The sequence below is a fragment of the Tenebrio molitor genome, chromosome 1 (assembly GCF_963966145.1).
Source record: "Tenebrio molitor chromosome 1, icTenMoli1.1, whole genome shotgun sequence".
NCBI lineage: Eukaryota > Metazoa > Arthropoda > Insecta > Coleoptera > Tenebrionidae > Tenebrio > Tenebrio molitor.
The window spans coordinates 33,182,825-33,207,498 of NC_091046.1; the positions used below are offsets into that span (position 1 = coordinate 33,182,825).

At 35.8% G+C, this 24,674-nt stretch overlaps 3 long non-coding RNA genes across 3 annotated transcripts; 1 reads left to right on the top strand and 2 right to left on the bottom strand.

The window, feature by feature from the left end:
* Window positions 1-297: 297 nt before the first annotated feature.
* On the top strand, window positions 298-19,403 carry LOC138130756 (uncharacterized). The gene is made up of 2 exons (XR_011159642.1): window positions 298-601; window positions 18,521-19,403. It is a non-coding gene; the product is annotated as an uncharacterized lncRNA (long non-coding RNA).
* LOC138130763 (uncharacterized) lies at window positions 2,430-5,483 on the bottom strand. The gene is made up of 2 exons (XR_011159644.1): window positions 5,189-5,483; window positions 2,430-5,139 (listed from the first exon to the last, which is right to left on the bottom strand). It is a non-coding gene; the product is annotated as an uncharacterized lncRNA (long non-coding RNA).
* A 603-nt stretch (window positions 19,404-20,006) lies between the features above and the next one.
* LOC138130749 (uncharacterized) lies at window positions 20,007-20,828 on the bottom strand. The gene is made up of 3 exons (XR_011159641.1): window positions 20,620-20,828; window positions 20,170-20,561; window positions 20,007-20,118 (listed from the first exon to the last, which is right to left on the bottom strand). It is a non-coding gene; the product is annotated as an uncharacterized lncRNA (long non-coding RNA).
* Window positions 20,829-24,674: the final 3,846 nt, after the last annotated feature.

A 24,674-nucleotide genomic window follows, 5' to 3' on the forward strand; every position in this document is an offset into this window, starting at 1 on the left:
TTGACTAGGGGTGTCGTCAGAGCGGGATCATATAGCAAAAAAACAACCATCATAAAATTAAAACTATGTTTTTTCCTACGACCCTACAGACTATAAAACGACAATCTTTGAAAAAAACTTAAATTCTAGTAATATTTTTCATTGGTACTCGTCTAAACTGCGGGCCAATCACAATCGTCGGTTGATAGACACGCGGCTGCGCTCTAAGTTAATATCATGGTACGCTCTGCGCACGCAGCAAATCGTGGTGCGCTCTGCGCGCGCAGCACTGCACTGCAGTTTATTGTTTATAATGTATGTTGTCAGGGTGGCGAAGTATAAATAACAACCAACAAACGAGTTGAGATAGACATTCAATAAATATTTGATGGTGGTAAAGTTTTGAAGTGATAAGAACGCAGTGAGTTGAGTGTGTTGTTGCGCTTTGTTGATTGAATGTGTTGGATTTACGTATTAAGTCATTCTCGAAAATACCTGTAGGTATACCTACTAAAAAGAGTTTCCAATATGAACCGACCTAGTGAACATTGGAGGTTTTTGAATGTCCTGGAGTAGGCATGTGGAATCAAGAGTCGTCTAACGAACATTAGACAACGGCAGAGTAAGTCATTTGCTTTAAACATATTACTGCGAAGCCAATTTGGTAGGTTAGGGTTTATGCAAATCACGTTTCTTTTTTTTGAAATAAGTGGAAAAAATTAGGGCATAAAAGGGAACGATTCGTATATGCCATTCACGTTGTTTTGGCATAAGGGGAGGCTATGGAAAATTGGCATTTAAGTTGGTAGAAAAGCTGTTTGTTGAATTGGGTTATGTTTTTATAAGTTTGAGGTTATAAATATTGTCATCGTCTAGTGCACTGTTGCCAGTTTTACTAACAGCAAAAGCATTGGGGTGGCCGCTTGAAACCGTTACCCACAGACGATTAAACTATAGTAAGACTGTCAAGAGGGATTACATTTTTGGTGACTCGCTCAAGTGGCGCTGCCCGAGCGTTAGGCCAAACTAATGTATAACAAGTTGCATATCTGACTAGTTTCTGTATACCTAGTTGCCTATTTTTTTTCAATTTAAATTGATACTTATCTAAAAAAAATAAAAACGACTAATTAAGTATTAAACATTTTAATACAAATTCTAACATATACAACAAATTAGTAGTTCATTAAACGAGTTTGTGTGTAAATTGGGATTTTTTGGGCATGAGTAGGCTAGTTTAAAAGGCGAGTGAAACTGAATTGAAGGGTAGAATTAGTTCAATAATTTGATTTTGCGTTAACTTTTAAAATTTCTGGAGATAATGTTAGGATCGTGCAAAAGATTTTTTAATTTTGAAATTGTTTTTTGCTGATATCGGTCCATATAATAAATGTTTCTACCTTTTGCAGTAAGACTACTAACTTTCTTGCATTCAAGTACTTGCAACACACTAGAAGATTTTGTTGGGTGTCTATTTTGGGCCTTGGGCATAACAGGAAGGATTAGATTCTCTACAGTGGGATTTTCAGTAATCGTAGAATTTTCAACTTGTTCAGCTGGTCTAACATTGTTTATTGAAGTTTGTTTTGTCTTCACGGAGAAAAATCGACGGTAGGGCGTATTTATGGAGTTTTGCTTTTTGAGTAAAGAAATTGTTGCTAAAATGTTTCTCCCAAGTAAAGACATTATCTGTTTTAAAGGGTGGTGCAACATTTACCTAAAGCTTCTATCCATCGTTTCCTTTGTTCTTCTAATTGTTGAAAATTAAAATGTTTATTTTTTATCGCCGATCTTGTTGTTTACAAAGCATTTATGTTTCATTTTTCACGAAATTGCGATCTGAAAAACCATATTTCATACTTTTTCAAAAAGAAAAAGATAACTTACCAAATAATAATATTTTGTAGAACAATTTATAAAATTTATTGACTAAACCTTGACAGAAATTAGAAAATTCAAAATTACTGATGACATTAATTAATATTCAAATCAACCTTCTTTTTAAACGGAAATTCCCGATCGGATTAACGAGTAAATTCGGTAATTTAGTTTGGCCTAACGCTAGAGCAGCGCTAGTGTTGTCAGTGTCTCCCATGTTTTATACGGGTTTTGAAAGTCTTAATTCTGTTGATGGTCTGTGCCGTTACCTACATCGTAGGTACCTATTCAAGAAAACTTGTAAACTTGAGTCTGCTTGTTCATATTAGTGATCTTAATTGTTATTGCAACCATGGAAGGTTAAGACCGTTCTCGTACCTCCCATAAAGAGTATTGTTGGTTGGCACAATACTTACGCAAATACGACGGGAGAAGTGAAATTTTATGGTAGGAATTATGAAAGTGACCGAAAAAAGAATGGATTTAAGGGGTTAAAAGAATTCAAGTTGAATATTTTTCTGGTTTTTAAATTTGAGGATGGAACACCATAGCCCCCAAACAAAAATGATAAATTCTGCTTCAAACATTTTATTGGAAACAAATTAAAATTTATCGAATTTTACAAAAAATTCCTGATGATTTATTTAAACACATGTAGGTACATTTAATGATGAAAGTGTATTAGGTAGGTAATCTTTTAAATATATTATAATTATTAGGTAATTCTTTTGAGATGTGCTCAACACTTCTATCACTAATGTATCGATAAGGTCTAAAGTGTAAAAATCTATATTTATACATCTTTTATATGTTTTTTCAACTCAAAACATCTGTTCAAAATTTTCCCCAATTGCATATTTCATTTGCACTCTTTGTGATGAGCTTGGTTTGTTTCACTGAAGAAATTGTTTTGGACAAACCTTTTTCATCATTAGTAAAGAGCTTCTAGAAATAAGTGAAAACAGGGTCAATTGCTTTATTGCAGCCTGACAGTTGGGTATCAATCCCTAACCATAAACTGTTTAAAACCCGTTGCAGCAGGTGAAGATGTTGCGATTTTTTGGAAGCAGAGGGGGACTCAGGCTAAATTTGGAGATATTTTTAGTGGGGGTTACAAGTGGCGGTAGCCGTCTGTGGGTTTACCAAGAATAATTACATCCATAAAGCAATTGACTCTGTTCTCACTTATTTCTAGAAGCGCTTTAGCAATAACAACTGCACTTATATATTTGCAGAATCCTGCTACTCCAGCAATGCATTCACAAAATGCAGCTGACACTTCTCTCTTTTTGTGGAGCTGAAAAAAATACTCACTATTCAAGATCAAAATAGTTTAATAGGTATAATACCTACTTTACAATAATTACAATCAATTCGACACTGTAAAGTTTATCTGTCACTAAAGCTTGTTGAATCACTTTTCCATTAATTTGTAAGCACTTTTCCACCAGATCATGTACATGACCTGCTGCGCACAAATCCAGAATGCATAACAATATCCATTGTAATCTGGAAAGAAGGGTTAGGTTGAATAAATCCACCAGTTCAACGTTACCAATTATTTAAAAAAAAATTAAAAAAACAATTTCCAAATCGATTATTAGGTATGTATTTTTGCTCTAGGAAAGCATACTTACCACTTATGTCAAAGCGCTACCAATAATTTTGCCACATTTGTCGTTGATGGTGCTTTGGTCGAGACGCCGTTTTGCTACTCGCCACACATTTTTGATCCAATTTAACAAAGCAGAAAACTGACTTGAATATTATTATAGAATACAGAATAGTAGGGACCGGTACTGAAAGATGAAGTGGCTGCTGTTAGTTTATGCACCACTTAGATCACCTACCTACACAGCGTCTTAACCAACCAGCTTGTAACTTCACAATAAATTTCTGATTTAACCAAAACATTCCTAGAACTAGATTGTATAATTTTTTTTAGGTAAGTAGGTACCTAGTTATGAGGTTCGTGCTACTTATTAAACCTTACTTTATTCCAATCTTTCCGCAAAATTTTTACACACGTATCCTTGACAAAAAAGAACAAAACTATTCAACTTCCATAATTTCATTAGAAAATTCTGAATCATCATTATCTGTATCAAAATCCCCAGATTCCGAGTCAGATTCTCCTAATGAAATGATGAAAGGAGGAATGTTTTCAAATGAAAGATTTCCCATTAATTTTGCTCAATCTGCCGAAACAAGTTCTTTACAATGTCTACAAAAATTTTGCCACATTTCAGGAGTACATTTCGAAATAGACTCAAGCCATAAATTCGTAACTCTGTCCTTAGACGAGGGTCGCGAAGTTATGTGCTTGTTATAATAGGACTTACAAAACCCCCATGCCATTTCAATTGGATTGTATTGACAATGGTATGGGGGTAATCTCAGAATCTCATGTCCATGTTGTCTCAATGCCTCGTCCGTTACATATCGTCGGTTACTAACAATTTTGAAAGGCTTTATCAAGTTCCATAGTTGCTTTTTCGAAAAATTTTGCTCAATTTCTACGTCGTGATTAATCAGCCATTCCTGCATTTGACTTTTTTTAGATGAAAATGTGGATGGTTTGTCCAGCTGCACCGAATGATAAGGCGCGTTGTCAAAAACCACTACACATTTTCTGTCTAACTTAGTCAAAGCAGGAATAAGCTGATTAATCACCCAATTTTGAAATAAGTTACCATCCATTGTTTTATGATAATCCCTATCATTATTTTTTGAATTTAGCAATAAATCACATCCCTCCAAAAAACCTAACTGACATCCTGCATGTAAAATTGTAAACCTTCCACCTTCATTTTTAATTGTGCGTGGATTACTTTTTAAATCTGATTCGTGTAGCCATTGACGAACTGGCGACCCGTTTTGATAAATCCAAGTTTCGTCAAGGTACACAAATGTAAAATTTTCACTAGAATTTTGAAACTGTAAAAATTTTCTTAAAAATGTAATTTTAGCTGCAACGACATGTTTCAATTCACATAAAATTTTGCGACCGTTTACCATTTTGTACTTGTATCCCATTGATTTCAAAATTTTGAATAAAGTTGTTCTCCCCCCTTTAAACTCTAAATTTTCTCGCGAATTAGCCAAAAGATCATCTAATGTGAAAACTTCATTTTTTGAATTATATTGCCAAATAAGTCGTTGCAGGTCTTTCCTGAACATGTGATTTGTAAAAATGTCAGTTTTGTCTCTTTTGGCAGAGGATGACGTGCTTAAATTTTCAAATTCTTCCTTCACTATGCGTGATATTTGTCTTGTGCTCACCTACAATTTAATTTATACATAAAAAGAACTTGCCTTCATTGTAACTTACTGAAAACATGTTCTGCAGTCTAATACAAATATCATCACGACTTAAATTTGGTAAATCCTTTTTGTACTGGATGTAGGATTTTTTTATTGCGACCTTAATTTCCTTGCTAATAATTTTCGGCATTTTGAAAGTATGTATCTATTAATTTGTCAGTAATTTATTGACAGATAACGTTTTAGCAGGCTCGATCAAGTCGCGAAATTATGACCACGGGAAATTCGGCAACATGTTATGTTCCTTTTGATAGGTCCACATGTCAGACATTTTAGGTGACAGAAAACAAACAGTGTGTCAAATCATAGCCTCCCCTTATGCCAAAACATCGTGAATGGCATATATGTCCAAGCGATATAAACTCTGAGCTAAAATTACAGCAAAGCAAGGTGAAACGATTCACAAATTAGGTATAAAACTGAACACATACTTAACTGTTACGGCAAGACTTCAGACTAGTGATGCAACGGAAGTGTCATAACAGAAGCAGAAGCGGAAACAGATGTCAAAAGTAAATTTTTGCAGAAGCGGAAACAGAAGCGAATGCGGAAGCGGAAGTATAAATACTATAAAAAATAACAATTTTTTATAATTTTTTATTAAATTAATATTCGAAATTTATTAATGGCAAATTATATTTCACAAACAATAGTTTAGCTGCTTTTTCTCCGCGCAGTCTATTTCTATGTTCTTCATATACGAGACCAGCTCCACTAAATAGTTGCTCACTGGCTACGCTACTGGGCGGAGCTGATAAATACTGCCGCACTAGTGGCACGATATGATGGTACTTATGCCCATTTGATTGCCACCACTTTACTGGATCTTGTTGCAGCGGTAATCTTTTCTCTTTTTGGTATTCTAGTATATTTGACTGCAACACCAAACGCAGATTGTCGCTATTGTCATCGGTAGTTGTTGGGTCTAGTTGGTCTTCATTCGGGTTTAACAAGGACTCTAACGTTTGTAATGCACAACTTGTTGAAGGCTCAATTTGAATTCGGGCCCTTTTGGGGCTAGAAGGAGTAGAAGGTCTGCAATCATCTTCTTGATTTGCGTTTGTATCTTTGGTTCTGATCATTATCAAATTAAGTATTTTGGACTCAACTTGCTCCGTGACGACGTTATTGAAAAATTTTGATTTATATCGCGGGTCTAAGTATGTCGCAATTGGGTACTTATCGTCTTTCATCAGGTCTCCAAATCTCGTACTTGAATTCAATTCATCGCGTAACTTTCTTGTAAAATTTTGGAATTGTTCTGAAGTATCAGGTTTAGTTTCTTCTTGTTGTAAAGTGGTCATAAGAACTTCAATTAATGGTATAACTGATGAAATGCTGACTTGAGAATTACTCAAGTTTCTAGTAATTTCTTCGAATGGTTGCATTATTTGTACAAATTTTTGAACATTTATCCAGTCTTCAGGGGAGATCATCGCGATTGGATTTGCGCTTAGGTACAAAACGAGCGAATCCTTGAGCTTTGCAAATCGCTCCATCATGTAGAATGTACTATTCCAACGTGTTGGGCAATCCTGAATAACAAAGAGAGCAGGTTGATTAAGGCGTTCCTTTTAAATTTTTGTTAGCTCGTCTCGTGCGACTAAGGAATGATTGAAATGAGTTACAATTTTTTTCAATTTGACAATAAGTTCCTGGAGCCACTCTTGTGAATCAATACCTGCTCGAATGCAAAGTTGGATCTGATGAATTGCACAATTCACATTCTCAAAGCCTGACAACTGCATTGCTTTAATCATGTTAGATCCACGATCACGGACCATACAGTGCACTGCTTGACGATTTATGCCCCATTCTTGAAGTATCTTTTCAAATTTTGTCGATATTACATCACCTGTATGACGCCCGTGCATGACTTCACATTTCAGAATTATAGAGATTTTACGAAAATCATTTGAAATTCCATGAGCGGTCAAACTAAGTAATGAAATTCCAGAATGAAGATCAGACCATAAGTCAGTTGTGAAAGATAATTTTTCAAATTCAGCAAGTAAATCTTTGATTTTCTTTGCCAATTTATTGTACAAATAATCACACAAATGCGAAGAAAAAAAATCACGTCCTCTCAACTTATATTTTGGAAGATCAGCATTCATTACTCTGCGAAAACCAGTACCCTCGACAAAATTAAACGATAAATTCTGGAGGGCGATCATTTCGGCAATCATACGATCCATTTGTTGAGATTTGGGATGTGATGAATCCCAATAATCATTAAAGTGCAGACTTTGTTGTAATGTAAGTTGCTTTTTAGCGTTTTCGGCCGGAGTTAAAGAAACCTAGAACAACGCTACGGTAAAAATAGGAACCTCAAAAAATCAAATACGAACACAAAAGTAAAAAAATTAAGTACGTACTATTAATTGTTCAATTTATTACATGACGATCTCTTATATTCTATTTGTAATTATTAAATTTACACTAAATTATTAAGTAATATAGTAGTCAAATAATCAATACTTAATTACTTATCAACTAAATATCTCACAAAACAACCAAGACGAAAATTATTGAGATAAAACAGCTTTGCATCAGCAGTACCTATATTATAAATTATAAGCACTTATATAAATATTAACTTACCTCTTGTTTTTTGGCTTTCAATGAAACTTTAACAGATTCATCTATCTTCTCAAACTCTGCAAACTTCTCGGCATGTAATGATTTTAAATGACTCTTCAATGCGGTAGTCGTGCGCCCTTTTCGCGAATATACTTTGTCACAGATTTTGCATTTGGCACTTGAATCGTTAATCTCAACAAAATAGTTCCAAATAGGGCTTGATTTTAGTTTCATTGTTTCACTTTTAACTTATGTTACAGTTACAACACAAAATATTAAATAAGAGATAAGTACAATATAGTAAATTAGTATTCACTATTACTATTAGTAATACACTTGTAAGCAAGAAAACGCTTTTTAGTTTTTACGTAGGCGGAGAGAGATCACAGCGTAGCTCAATAACTAATAAGTAATAAGAAAGAAATGAAAACAATCAGGTGAATCAGATCAGACAAGTCGCAAGTACAGACAGGCTCGCTAGGCGCCCCACCTCGCCCGCGCACCCCGTGCCAATAATCACGCCATTTCTGGAAAGTTTCGATAAAGTTCCGATACAAAAATGCGGAAGCAGAAACAGAAGCGGATGTGAAAAAGTGTGCAGAACTTCCGCAGTTGCGGAAGCAGAAGCAGAGGTCTGTTGCAACACTACTTCAGACAGTCGCTAAGGACTTAAAAAGATGTGTCTTTAATTTTGACCTATGATTTCCCTTTAATTAAGTATTTAACGACTGTCGTTGGTGGTTATTTTTAAATAAAATTTTAAGCAGCAGGTGATGTTTAATTTTTTCATTAACTTGACATTTACCAAAAAATGGCCGATTTAGACAACATTTTGGAGGAAATTGACTTAATTAACAAGGATATGAATATTGATCGTCCGGAAAATAGATATACTTATCGCCTAAGGAAAAATTCTTTGGACGAATTTTCAGAAATTGAATTTAAAAAGAGATATCGGTTAACTAAAGTCACCGCACGGTATGTAGTGAATCTAATAAGGGATGATAAGTATCAAATCCGCTTCAAATAGAGCAGTGGAGCAGTCCCGAATTACAGTTAGATTCTATTCCAAAGGTACCTACGAGTAGTTGTCAACTGGAATTAGGTAAGTTGCGAACTTTCAGAGAACTTACCCATAGAAAAGAGCGAAGGGTCTACTGGGGCCCGTTTCGCAATATTAAAGAATTTACAAGTTATTAGTACCAAAAGATTGTGCAGCACAATTATCTTTTGTTTGATACCTCCCTAGAAAGTGGGTCTGTATCCATGGTTACCAGTGGGTGAAGGTTCCACTTTCGCTCGCGCACTTTCGCTCACGCATAAAATCCTCGTCGAAAAATAGTCAATTTTGACTTAAATTGTAAATCATTGTACAATAGGAGAGAAAATCGTCTTATAATTACCATAAATAATTCCATAAATAAATAGGGGCTGTTACTTTACCTGATGTTTGCTCTTCCTTGAGTCGGCACTGCACAACAAAGGGGCAATAAAGTTAGAGGGTATTATGGTAGTTATAAGACGGTTTGCTGTCCTATTGTAAAATGATTTACAATTTAAGTCAAAATTGACTATTTCTAGACGAGGACTTTAATTGAAATTCGCTTTTATGAAAAAGAATTTGTATATTGAAAATAATTACATACCTACCAATAATAACTAAACGTTATTCACGTGGAGTTGAACATTTCAAGGTCAAATACATAATTTTGTTTTGGCTCTGTAATTATGTTTTGTAAATAGTGACATGCAGCTAACCAACATAATGCGAATTTAGCAATGCTCAATCCAACGCGAACGGTATTTACCTGCATGTCACTATTTGCAAAATTATTTGACCTTGAAATGTTCAATTCAACGTGAATAACGTATACAGTGCGTTTTTTAAGACTGGCCAGAGGGTTTTACATGCTAATTTTTTAACCCCCTGTTAACTTTTATTTTTGTGAAAATTACAAAACCTAGTGCTGTTTTTAGATTAAACATAATATAGCCTAAGGGAGTCCGTTTCAGCTCAGGGACGCGAGGGTCGCGGGTTCAATTCCGACCCAGGGCGAAATAAAAAAAAAAAAAATCAAAATCAAAAAAGGCTATATTCTGTCTCGTGATTCGGAAGTCACGTTAAGCCATTGGTCCCGATCTATTGAGTTGGTCATCATGCCCCTCATAGATTTGTAAACCAGTCCTAGACTGTGTAACAAATTTTTATTTTTTATCTAGTCGTTTACTACATTTTGTAATACCTAAATGGTTGTAATAGACAATTTACAAATAAAATGTTATTTGCAAAAAATAGTGTGAACATTAATATTTTACATTTTATTATATTTTATATAAATAATATTATTTATGTTATAACAAGTTTCTTTACTTTAATAAAAATTAAATGAAATGTTCAAAATGGCCTCCAGAGGCAGTTAAGCAATTACACAATCAATTACATATCAAAATTACAAATGTCAGGTGAAAGTTTAGCCTACTGAAAATTTAAAATTGGAGCAAACGGAATTCAAAAAATGTCTTTTTGCTAACTTATTCCTTGATTCTGGTTATTAAATTGAAATTGTTTCAATAGGTACATTATCATATCCCACAACTTTACTACCAAACTGGGTTGAATACTTTCATGAGGACAAAAGTTAACAGGGAGTTGAAAAATGTAGCTTGTAAAACCCTATGGCCACTGTATAACAATTCATCACGACAACTTTATGAAGGATCCATTCTTGGTCCGCCGCTCCAGTAAAACTTCCAAACATCGTTTCTTGAAAAAGTTGTAGCTTTTTTCGGCTGATAGTTTCTACATTTTGTTTTCAAAAAGGAGCTTATTAAAAAACCTCTTACCTGGATACCTGGAGATATTAACGTTTTGAAATACAAACAGTGTACTCTTCAACATTGAATAACCGCGCTGATGCTGCTTTCGTCTTTTCCCTTGATCTCGGTCTGCCATTGTGTAAATAGTTCCAATTCTTTCTGGTATCATAATTTTGATTTCGTAGGCATCATTTGGTACTTCGCGGCACTTGCCTCTTCCAGGACATCTTCAGGAACATTGAATTCTTCAAAATCCATTTCCACAACGTGTACACAATCACTTTATTGACTTTACAAAACTTTGTTTATTTTTTATTTTATTTTTTCCATAGCAACAGATCTCCGAAAATGTGATTTATTTATTTTTTCTAATTTTGACATATAAAGTGACACTTTTCAAAATTAATTGACGTTGGGAAACGTCACACTTTTCGTAACTGGTTACGAAAAGTAAAATCTTTCCTAACTGGTTAGGAAAAATTTATTGTATCATCAATTTGACACTGTCATATTTTTTGTTTTTAAGCAAAATAACCGTGCCTACTTACCTACTTGATATTTTAACACAATAATAATTTATTATTAATGAAATTCATTACTTCGTTTAACGTTTGAAGAAACTTTTTTTTGTCAAAATTAGAAAAAATCTTGTATGTAACACTTTAGGAAATGCAATTTTGTGTAACTCGTGTGATTTTGCGGGATCTCGCTGCGCTCGTCCCGCAAATATTCCACTCGTTACACAAAATAACGCATTTCCTAACTGGTTACATAAATAGCTATTATTTTAATTTTATTTTAAATTTTGAATATGAAGTTACACTCCTTTTCTAAGGAGTTATGTCAGGTATCGAATAAAATCAAATACAGCACTCGAGAGTAAGGCCGCTTTTGTTCACTTGAATTGCATGCAATTCGCGTGAACAAAAGCTTTACCTTCCTCTCTCGTAGTGTAAATAACTATTTCCAACATCGATTATGAAAATGATACTTTCATCACTCAATTTAGTGAGGAAAGTAGGCGTTTGCATCACTAGTGAGGAAAATGGAGAAAGTAAACTCACTAGTGAGAAAATTTTATTTAACAATCTACTGCATTAACAATCTACGACCTATGTGGGGTGTTTGATACACTGGACTGTATTTCTATATACATTTATTTACAACAAATGTACAAAAGATGGAGTGTCAAGACCATTTGTCTCGAGCTGTTACATGTTTTGTTCTTACTTGAGTACTTGTTACTTATTCACTACACTTTACATTTTGAAACAGGGTGGGGGTGGCTACCCCCGTACATAGGGGCGCGCAATGGTCGGCACAGAAACCCTAGGTACTGCAAGTACCGTACAACCTAATTATTAATATACAAATTTAAAACACTGTTATTTGCATTAATTGAAACTCCAGATCCGGAAAATTCAAAAAATAGGGGAGTAAAATAATTATAAAGAAATTTAAAATTGAGACTCATTTTCATACTCTCGCGTCAAAAATGGATTACTCCCTAGAATTCGAACTTTTAGGGAAATAACGTTTTTCACGTTGTGTAACTAGAATTTTCAAAAGTTATTTTGAATGCCTAAGGTTGGTTACTTTGAATTGAAAGATTAAATCCAAATAAATATGCCGCCAGTAACCAAAATTGATTGTGAAACGAAAAATCATCTATAACTTAGCGAGAAATTGAGAAATTAGTCATTTGCAACTGTTACAATTAATTTGCTGTTTTACATTTTTGGGATATCTTTTGTTTGTCACCATAAACCACATAGCCTCCAACCTAACCAAATTTATGGCAACCTAGTAACGAATATACCTAAATCCTAGGGAGTAATCCATTTTTGACACGAGAGTAAGCAATGTTGGAAAAAATAGTATACACAATTCGTGATCAAAGTGCTATTTTTCAACTCTCAATACTATCCTCACTCGCTGGCGTTCGAGAGGATATCATGTATTGCTCGTTGATAAATCAGGCACTTTCATCACTTTTAGTTTAATAGTGTGCAGAATTGTAAATCTTTTGCCCTCACCTTCAAGTCTCTGTGGAACACCCAGTGGATCTGATTCGTTCACCCACTGTCGTACCTGGCTCCCATGTTCATAGACCCACGTTTCGTCCAGAAATACAAAAATATATTTACCAGATTCGTGATATTTTTAGCATATTGTTGAAGGTCGTCGATAGTGAAGTATTGTTTCTTTGCATGAAGTGCATGTATTTGTCTAGACAATTCTTTTATGTAATGCAAAGCTGGATCAGTTTTATAGTTAATTTTCAACGTCCTTTCTTTTTTGGAGTTTTGACTGAATGAATGGATTTAAATTCGTTTATTATTTTGAAAGCAGCCGTTGAATGAATCTAAAAGGCTATTATTTATAGAAAAAAATTGGAAAACATTTGTCATAATAAAATAATAAATACATTGAATATATGTGAGGCTCGATCACAAATTTCCTTAGTCAACATCGCAGGTTTTTCTGTTTTCAGTTCTTCGCAATAGCGAACCACTGCCATTTGTTCTCGCTCCGACAGTGATTGTCCTGTACCCTTCTTCCGTGAATTCATTTTAATAGTTTTCAACTTTTCAGTTCTTGTTTAATATTCAATTCGTGTTTGATAACGCGCGCAAAGCAAAGATATCTCTTCCGCAAACCCAATGACGTTTAATAACTGTCAAAAATTATTAAACTCACTGCTGCCAATCCACATTGTAAAATTCACCATTGCAGTTTTCAATCACTTGTGCCAACATGCAAACACTTTGACAATTGATTATAAAAAAAAATAAGTATAGTTTTGGGAATTTTGAACTATCTATGTTGTCTTCAATGTAGACTTTAACATTGAATATTCGCACCACACACTTGCTGGCGACTTTAGTGAATTGCTTTTTTCCATAAAATATGCCAGCATCGTTGTTTCCGATAAGTCAGTAACGTTCTTTCTCTGGTACCATTCTTTGAAACACTTATACGTCTTCCGATAACGTTCCTTTGACTTCTTAGGCAGAAAGAAGGAACATGCAGCGTTTGCAGTCTCATCAATTTCCATTTCTTTTTTTTTACGACGGTTTTAATTTTCACGTTTTGTGTAATGAAAGCCTTGGCAACCGGCAACAGAGATACTGATATTTTATTAAAATATTTAAAATAAATTAATCAAATAGAATCTATGCAATTCAAAATAACTGAGAGTGGAAAAAATATTATAAACAATTCGAGAGTTAAATATTAACCAGTCTCGAACTCTATTGCTAGCCCTCGCTATCACACTGATATCGCTAATTTTGACGAAATATTGATACAAAACGTGATCAATAATATAGAAAATGCTTTTGAATTATCTGATTACAAATTTATAAAGATGTTCAGTTTACGAAAATAAGATGTAGAAGATTTAGAAGAACTGTTAGAACCTCTATCAATCAAGAGCGAAATACCCCCACAAAATTAATGTTGAGCTGGTATTCGTATTTTTAATAATCAAATAATTGGGCCATTTGGGGTAGTAGGAAATTTAAATTCACAAACATATTTAGACATTTTGAAAAATGAGGTTGACCCTGCAATTGATGAAGAACCCACTGACACTAAGCTTTTCCAAATCGCTGAATTGGACATGGTGGTACCACAAACTGGCCGGCCAGATCTCCTGATCTTGCACCATGCCACTTCTTTCGTGGGCCTGTCTTAAAACCATCTGACACCATGTTAAATTTATCACAAAATGTGATGTACAGGCTGTCCCAAAAATGGCGTACAATCTACATACCCATCATACAGAAGGTTATGCCGAACGAAGAAAAAATATTTAAAAAATTCTATCAGTTCTACTTTTGCAGCTGCAGAAGCTTGAATCGTTGGAAATTTGGCATCGCTGTTTGCGTAATATTTTAAATAATATAAATTACCTCATTTTAACCATAGCAATATGACGATAATACCTTAATAGGTACAATGCTCTAACAATAACTGTTTCCATTAAAACGCTAACAAAATGTTACGTAGGTATATTTTTATTATTGTTATATTAACATTATTATTTATTATGAATTATGGAAAGCACATGTTTGGTAGTAGGCAAAGTTAGGTAATGTTTTATTAGCAATAATAAAAAAAGATTCAAAAACAAAATACAGAATAAAAACAAGAAAACCCAGGTAATATCAACAGCAAACTAAAACTACAATATGTGCTCGAAGTTGTGTCCATTTTGTGCAATACAAGCTTCTGCACGTCTTCGGATATTCAGTTGCACATTGTCAAGCATCGGACCAGTCACAGTTGCGCTAGTGGCATGTATGCGATCCAAGAGCACCTGTGGATTTTCGGGAACTGTGTGTGATACACAGTATCTTTCATGTGTTCCCAAAAGAAAAAATCCAGCCGTGCTAACGGCTGGTTTCAACTGACAATACTAGATCCATGTAACAAAGTTATTAATTTGTTAAATGGAAAATATTATTGTGTTTACCTTTCTCCAATCTTTCTCCGGGAGTAGCATTTAACGTTTCTGTTATTTGCACCCATTTACTTTTAATATCACCACTAGTATATTGATTTGATATTTTTTGTTTCACCAACGTAGGATTTTCTTCAAAGAACTCCAACACCATTTTCTTTTGTAAAGACGAATAATGCTTTTGTTCGATACCTCCCTAGAAAGTGGGTCTGTATCCATGGTTACCAGTGAGTGAAGGTTTCACTTTCGCTCATTCTCTTTCACTCACGCACTTTCACTCACGCATAAATGAAATTCGCTTTTATGCAAAAGAATTTGTTTATTGGAAATAATTACATACCAATAATAACTTAGACTTAGAGAACACATTGGTGGTTGAAATTCAAAAAGGTATATTATTATACTCACGTCACATCGTGAGGAAATTCCTTAACATTGACACAGAACATAAAACACAAAAAAGTCAAAATGTGGAGGCGAGACGCCGGTAATTATGTTGATAAGCACTGCACTATTACTTGATAGACTCCGTCCACTGATAGATTGCACTTTTTTAAATATCCTTAGATAACAATATCCCCAAACCATAACATTAAAATATTATCAAAGTATCGTAGATTGTGTTGGTAATACCTTGAAACATTCGCGCCACTGATTCTCATTGGTTCTTATAAAACCCACGCGAAAAATAAATTATATGACATTTCAAATTTGAAACTGTCAGTGCTGTCAAGTGGTTTAAGCATTTAGATTTGCGATTTTTCATTTTTAGAGCTATGTTTTGCGTTCCTCTGCTTTTAAAAGTTATTAGTTTTGATCGTGCTGCTGTTTTGACCTGTTCCGTTGCGATTTTTGTTGATTTTTTTGAATTTGTGAAGTGAGTGCGTGCCTCAAGAATCTAGCATAATGAACACTTTAAGTGACATTACAAACATCGAAAATGATTCAGAGGTCATTTTTGTTCATGCTTTAAATAAATCTTTTGTTTGTGTTTAGCCATTTCCGAAAAAAGCTGGATATTTTAATTTCAGTAGCCAGCTTTTTTCGGAAATTAGAAAATGAATTGTGCCTTACATTTTTAATTCCGTCAGGCACATTATCACTCGTGAAATACCCTGTATTAATAAAACCCAATGTATTACTCTTACTATACTGAAGTTTTCTTTCGTCTTTCCTAAATGCAAACATGCAGAATAATAATAAAACATCACGTGTAAACCTGCTCTTTCCATTTTTTAAATTTCGCGCCGAATCTATTTGTTGTAGCGTAGAGCGAACACTTTTAGTAACATTTATGTCAAGCAATCTATGAGTGGACAGAGTTTAGTATTATCCGTAATAGTGTATGTACTCCGGCAAAATTGCCGTGCCGCTGGGTGGTGGAGGGTGTTAAATAACTATAACAATTCATCATTTTACATAATTCATCACAATGACAGCCATCGAATATGCCCATCATCAGTACAACTTTCTGAAGGATCCACTCTTGGTCTGCCGCTTTCAGTAAAAACTTGCAAACATCGTTTCTTGAAAAACTTGCAGGCTGATAAAAGAGGAGGTGAGACTGCTGAACCTATACCATTTATTATATTAAAACGACTAATAGTTTATTAAAAAACCTCTTACCTGGAGATGTCAACGTTTTGAAATACCGAGTGACTATAAATGATTGAAGGAAAATAGTGGATTGGCAACACTGATGCAGTTGGTAGTGCAAGTCTTCTCGTGCATCATCTGTCAATCATTTCTATTTAGGTTAGGTTAAGTCACGAAGTACATTGTCGGTTTATATTTTTTTGACGTTTGTTTCAATTTTAAAAATTGCGTGTGTCATGCCAACGATGTTGCCAACTAAAGATTTCAAATGTGTTACCAACATAACAAAATAATTTTCAATCATTTATAGTCACTCGGTATAAACAGTGTAGGTACTCTTCAACATTGAATATCACGACCGCGCTCATGCTGCTCCTACATTTAAAAGATGCCATCACATTTTCGTCTTTTTCCTTGATCCGTTTCTCCGTCTACCATTGTGTAAATAGTTCCAATTCTTTCTGGTATCATAATTTTGATTTCGTAGGCATCATTTGGTACTTCGCGGCACTTGCCTCTTCCAGGACATCTTCAGGAACATTGAATTCTTCAAAATCCATTTCCACAACGTGTACACAATCACTTTATTGACTTTACAAAACTTTGTTTATTTTGAATTTAATTTTTTTCCATAGCAACAGATCTCCGAAAATGTGATTTCTTTATTTTATTTTAATTTTATTTAAAATTTGGAATATAAAGTTACAGACATGTTACAGTTATGTCAGGTATCGAACAAAATCAAATACAGCACTCGAGAGTAAGGCTGCTTTTGTTCACTTGAATTGCATCCTCCACTCCGCTGCGCGTCGTGGACGAACATGCAATTCGCGTGAACAAAAGCTTTACCTTCCTCTCTCATAGTGTAAATAACTATTTTGTGGAAGCCATTTTTGGGAATTATGATATACATTTCATAGGCATTGCGATTCATTTAAACTCTCTGCCGAAACTTTCTTCAAGTATGCAACCCATTGTACATTTCTCAATGTTGCCAGTGTATGTCGTTTTCAAAATAGACCGACATGGAATAAACGTACGGCATTTCAGAATGGGTACCTAAATGTATTGATAGACGATGTGCTAGTCGCAATGATGTTTGCTATACGCTATGCGCTTTTAAAACATTTCGTTTTAAAATGTAAGTTATAGAATTCCGGCCAGGTCTGTAAATGAGCTTTTCTCTATGCACAAGTTGCTTTCTTTTCCTCCAAACGACTATGTAACTGGCATTGTCTAGAACAGTTATTGATGGTTCCGTCAAAGCAGGTAATAATTTATTTTGGAACGACTCTTCAAAAGTTTCTGTATTCATTTCCAAATGGCAATTTGATATTAAACCAAGCAATACTTCTTTTGGTGCGTTTTGGCGGCATTTTATCGTTTTAAAAGTTAGGTTAGTTTGGTCCCACTGCTTGACTGCTTCCCACATCCAACTCAACATCGAACCTTCGTTGCGTCGAATCCTCGAATCGCTAACTGACAACAGCGAATCGATTCGAAAAAACTCGCCAACAAAACGATGTTGAATCGATGCATCGAATCGCTAAGCACACCTCTACTTTGAATGAAAGAAAGCGAATTTATTAAACTTCACTTCAAATTTGAAATTTAAAATTTTTGCCCCAACGTTAAAGTAAAAATTACTAGTCTCAGAACGGCAGTGCGGCAACTTGCAAACCCTTTTTATAGTCAGTCTCTGTTTATGCAGTTTCGGATAGTTTACTACATATTTCAAGACCTTCTTGATTAACAGCACGTTGTACTTACCGGTAGTGGTTTCAATTCATCGTTAAAATTTATTTTGAACAAAATTTGCTTTTTTCTGGATCGTGCATCAACAGTCTTAGATGGGATCCTTCTTAATTTTTCCAGGTCGAATACTTTTATATGCTGCTTCGCAAGATGAATAATTTAAAAAATAGTCATCATGAGTAAGCAGGTGATTTAATGGTGATTGATGACGGTTGCTGGTAGTTGATGGTTAGTGCTGGTTGCAGTCAGACTGCGGCCTAATGGGCCAATTTCAAGTCGAGTTACAACCGGAACAAACTACGTTTCCCATGGCAACGTTGCAAATAAATTTACAACCGATTTCAAGTTCGAATTGTCGGGCGATTTGCATCTGCTATTTGCAGAATCCAGTTTCCAGGTTCAAATCATGATTCATACATCTGGCGAAATTCAGCTGTACGGAATGAAGAGGGTGGTACTTTTCCTGAAGGTTGGTTAGTTGCGGACTCCGGGTACCCCCAGGAGCCGTGGATTATGACACCAGTGGCAAATGCAACATCACCGGCAGAACATTTGTACAATTCTGTGCACATTTCCACCAGAAACCCAATTGAAAGAACAAATGGTGTTTTAAAGAGTCGTTGGCGTGTTCTAGACCGTCCACTTGCTTATGAACGCGGTAAGGTCTGTCAAATAATTGCTACTTGTTGTGTGCTGCATAATATTTGCATTCAGTACAATTTAGATGTGGATGATTTCGAAGATCATCCTCTCCCTGACGACTTACAGCCTTGTCATGGGGCCATCCCTGGGAATTATATGGACATTCGTAGAGATCTCATTGCAAGACACTTCACTCGATAATTTAGGTTTTTTGATGTGTTTTATGCTTTCAATTTTTTTTTTCAGATACATATTCAGTTGCATAAAGTAAAAGCTGTTGTACAAAAAAACACCAAATGATTAATAATTTTCATTTATTAACCATTAAAATAAAACAGCAACAATATATTTTTAATTTATATTTAATTTTTTTCTTTTGAGTTCTATGCCCTCTTGTAATAGTTCTAGTTTTAATTTTTTTAAATTTATTAATTGGTCTAAACGACTGTTCAGGTCAGACCGCGTTTGTCGCATTTCAGAAACCAACTCTCCTAAGATTTGGTTGGTTTCTCTTTGCAAGGATGTCGTTTCCTCAGCTTCTTTTAGTACCGCCTCGATTGTCCTTTTTTTGCCTCGTCTGGGAAGTGGGGGTGGTTTTAGGATTGGTGTAGAAGATGGAGGTACTACAGGACTCGCTACAGGATTGGGATCTGGCCGATAAACAAACAGTTCTAATGTTATGATTTTTAAACAGATTTATAATTATTTTTTTTATGTTCATAATATTTTTGTTAATTCCAAATTGTTTTCGTATGTTTATGAAGAATGTGTTTATGACTGAATGTTATTGGTGATTTAATTTTTTGTGTATCAATAAAACATGTAGTTCGAAATGTACATACCTTCATTTGTATCGACCGGGTTAAGGGATGAGGACGGAAGATCTACAAGGGGTGGCCTTTCGGGAATGGGTTCTAAATTATATTCAGTACTATTATTTAATTGTTTTACATAAAAAACGAGTGGAAAAACAGTGAAAAAATATCTGAAACTGAAAATATCAATTATTGCATACATACCAAATATAATCACATCCGGAATGTGAGCTATGCTCGTCGAAGGACCGGGATTGATTACTGTAAGTAGAATGATAAAAAGTGCAAAAAATATTACTTATGTGACCCTACCTTGACGCCTGAAGGGGTCAACTCCACCAGCAATCCCCTCAATGCTATCGGCACCAATAAATTGGGAAAGTTTGGCATCGATAGCAGAAAGGGGTGTATTGGCTTCATTTTGACCGCCCCCAGTTTTTCGGCCCTCTCGCTTAACCGCGTTGACTCTATGTTTGGCCCTTGTCTTCAGGTCCTTAAATTTACTCCGCAATTCTGCTGCCGTCCGTACTGTGGGAGCCACAGTGTTGACAGCGTCTACCACCTGCTGCCATCCTCTGTCCCGGTGGAATTGAGTTAAATTCGGACCCTTGAGAGGACCAAACAATAGAGCCCTTCGCTTCTCGACTTCTTCGACAAGCACAGCCGTTTCTTCCACTTTAAAATTTTTTGATCTTTTCTTAACCCTAAAATGTGTCGTTTTACACATCTGCGATAAATAAATTAAAAACATTTTGTACTTACGCTTTATTTTCCATTATATTTCTTCGTTTGGTTTTGAAATTTTTAAATATGATTCGCGCACCGCAAAATTAATGACAGTTGTCACGTGATCGAGAGCAAATTTGCAACTGCACTGCCTCCCCGGGCAGTTTGAACTTGAAATTGGGTTGTAAATTCCGTTGCAAGAGAATTGCAAATATTTGCGCTACAAGTGCAGTTTGCCTCGCTAACTTGAAATTGGCCCATTAGTCTACTGGTTTTTTCCCGGGCGATCGAGACTTCCTCAACCCCCTTCTCCTACTGCCTACGTCCCAACCCTTGTGCCGGTAAACTGTACATATACTTTTAGAATCAAATTTTCAACATCCAGATCTAAATTATCAATTGCAAACTTTACACAGTTGTGAATAATAATGTGTGTACGACAATTTCGTTTCAAAATGTTGTCATTTACATTAACCATATATGCGTATAAAGATTGTGATTTTGTCCAGAGTTTGAATTTGTATTGTCCGCACTCAAACAAGAATAGTACATTCATTAATGAGCTTATAATGATGGCTATTATTCAAGACGATGAAAATTCCAACACGAGCCGTGGAATCATCCTAGTGAATAATAGCCATTATACACGAGTTGAAGACTATACTTTCTCCACGACTATACCAAGAAAAAACAATCTTTGAAAATTGAATTGAATTTGATTATTAATATTTGACAATTAAAATGGTGCCTCGTTTAGCGGTTGCTACGCGATGCGCGACTTATTATTTACAAACACATCCGATTGGCTGTGTTGGAAGATTAAATTTATCTAGATACAGATACAGATAATCAAAGAATAAGCTCATCTAGATAAAGACAACATAACGTAATCTTAATTTATCTATAACAACCATAGTTATAATATTATTCTAAAATATGTAGTCTTAATTTTAAAGAAATCTAACAGGATCTGTACAAGGAATTTAAATTAAAAGACACAGAATAATAATAAAACTTAAGACATAGGCCCGGTTGCATAAAGCTTAGTTAACATCGTGTCAGCTAACAACGCGTCAAGTCGGAAATTCGCCCATTTGATTGGCTGATTCAAATTCAATGTTAAATATCCCCCAATCAGCTCACTTGAGAGTATGTTAACTTTAACAACGAATTGACATCGCTTTATACAACCGGGCCTAAGAGTACATTATCTATGGATAAACGAATGAATTGACCTAGTAGTCCAATCAATAGGGATTTTTACCTTGCAAAAGGTCCAGAAAAGTTTATACTTGGCAGATATCTTCTATTAGGCATATTATTAATATTGCTGAGTTTGCGACGTTGGGGGGTTGCCGCTCGCCCCGCCATATTGGTGAACAGGGGTGGAAAATCACATTTTCGCGATTATTTCATTATCCGTGCGAGATACGTCTATCTATGTTATAAAAAATGTAGAGCATGCAATTCTCTCTAGTTTTTGTTGTTTATGTTTTTTTGTCAGATCAATAGTTTCGTACTTACAGCGTGTAGAAATCGAGCATTTTTATTATTTTTGTACTTTTTACTCTTTTCCACACCACCACAGGGGAAGAGCAATAGGGCGCGTTTTTTAACGTGGTGTCCCCAGTAGGGATAGTCCACGATGCAGTAGAAGTTTCCTGTTTTCTGTTTTCGATCTCTTTGTGAACATAGACGGACCCGTTTGATCTAGATCGATCGGTATAAATGAGCTGAATTAGTCAGAGTTATCATCATCATCATCATCAGGATCATTTGGCATTTGCCAAAATACAAATTCATTCATTTCATTTCATCTGCCAAGTATAAACTTTTCTGTACCTTTTGCAAGGTGTAGTCATTTTTATGTCTCTACTGACTGGACTATAGATAATACGCGCATAAATTTAAGTATGTACCATTACGACCCAAAGGGGCCGGTCACAAACAAACTCCGCTTGGATCGGGGAGCGGGACAGGAGAGTGAGACTCAGAAGCGCGGGGACAAAACAACATTTATTTGTCTTGGTATAGGGGTGGCTTGCCAGATTTGGGCACCTCGCAGGGTGCGGTACAATGGTGTAACGGTTGCTCCTCGCTCGGTACTTGCGGTCTTCGTTCGGATGATCCAGTGGGGCCGAGAGTGGTCTGACGAGGATCGTACAAGGTTTTGGCGGGTGTGGTGGCAGCCTGGCGGAGCTCGTCCGGAGTCGGGGCTCGCCTCCTCCCTGGCGGGCGCGGTGCCCGGAGGTGTCTTCACGAGGTGGTGCGGGGCTGGTGGTGAAGACGTCGACTGCGTCTGGGGAAGATCCTGAGACGATCTGAAGAAGATCGGAATATGATCAGAGGGATCCTGCGAATCCTAGAGATTCTCTGAGAGAATTCTCCTGGTCGCCTTGCGTCGCGAATTACCGTAATTGATCCGTCGCCTGGACGTTGTCGGGCCCAATCCCGCATCGGATCGCCGGTTCGATTTAAAGGTCGATGGACCTTCGACTCCGGGACGCTATTATACACAAACGCCCGGACTCTCTGGTTCGAACACGGCGAAAATGTTAAGACAAGGTGGTTTGGTCGACTCTTGACGGGGAAGAAGGAAAACCGTGTTGTTGCGATTTGTGTTATCGCTCTTCGCGGGAGTGAAGCGGTTTTGGTGGGGCGCGAGTTGAGCGATTTTACCGACCGATAATTGCGTCATAGTACATAGATTTTAAAGTAAGTGTTCAAAATGTCCTCCTCCCACTTGAATGCATAAAGCAGCTCTTCTCAATAGACTGCCCCTCGGATTGCTGACCATTTCTGCCGTTATTTAAGCAAATGCTTGTTGTATCCGGTTTCTTAGCTCGTTAATACCGTATGTTTCAAAAAATTTCTGATCAAGTAGGTTCTGAAAAACAAAAGCATTAAAAACCTATGGCTTAGCTTGTCAAATAATAATTGAACTGTCAAAAACGTCATTAATCGCCATAATAATTTTGTTCGCAAAATTTTATCTATGAAAGATATTCATGATTGAACCTTATTTTCGCAATGGTCACACACTTCGTACATTTCGAGAAAGTGGCAGTGTTCAGAGGAAGTAGTCGACCTAAAGTTTGTATTGAGGAAAATATTGAGATGTCCAACTCAACGTCAAATGGAAGACGAACCCCAAATATCTTTCAGGCAACTGTCGCAGCAGACTGAGTTATCAGTGTCAACTTGTCAAACAATTGTTCGAAAGGATCTTGATTCTTGATGATTCAGTAACAGCTGAAAGGTACCGAAACAACATTCTTGATGTTTTCATCACTCAACTCCAACTCGCTCAGGGGTATTTTCAATAAGACGGGGCTACAGCACGGGAGATTCTTCGTTATTTGTGGCAATTTTTTGACGATAAGTTAATCCATCGAGATCTCTGGCCTGCACTTTCAATGTGCATCGAAGTTCAAGGCTATCATTTTCAACACTTGCTCTAGAGTAATTTAAAACACATTATTGTTAATTGTTGTTTATTTATTTATTGTTATTGCATTACTTTTTTACACATTTTCCGCGGATTTATTTATTTTTGTTGATCAGGATTCATAACCTAACTTTAACCCCTTTAATACCACGAACTACGAAGGTCGAAAACCGTTCCTGGCGGTAATATTAAATGTTCAGCCAAGGCAAATTGTTGAATCGTAAGAAAATGACCGTTCTCAAGCTTTTCCTGAAATTGTCATTTTATGACGATTCGTTCGAAGCAATTATTGTGATAATAGTATTTTACAGTAGAAGTCCGTTAGGATAGCCTTTACGGCCGAGCCAGATATTTTGTGAGACGAGCTCGCAGAGCGAGTCGAATAATACTGGCGAGGCAGTAACGGCCCTAACGGACGTGTATTGTACAATAGTTTTTGTGTTAGTGTTAAAATTGTGGGGCATCATCTTCGATCTTGTCTACATTTGCTGCTGTTTGTCAGATTTGTTCAACACTTAACTTTCCGTTGAAAATAAAACGACTGAAATCAATAAAAAATCGCAGTCGAGATATTCCCGATGTCCGGATGGCCGCAGAGCAAGTGAGGTCATCGTTAATCGCACTTGTGTTGGTGTTAAAATTC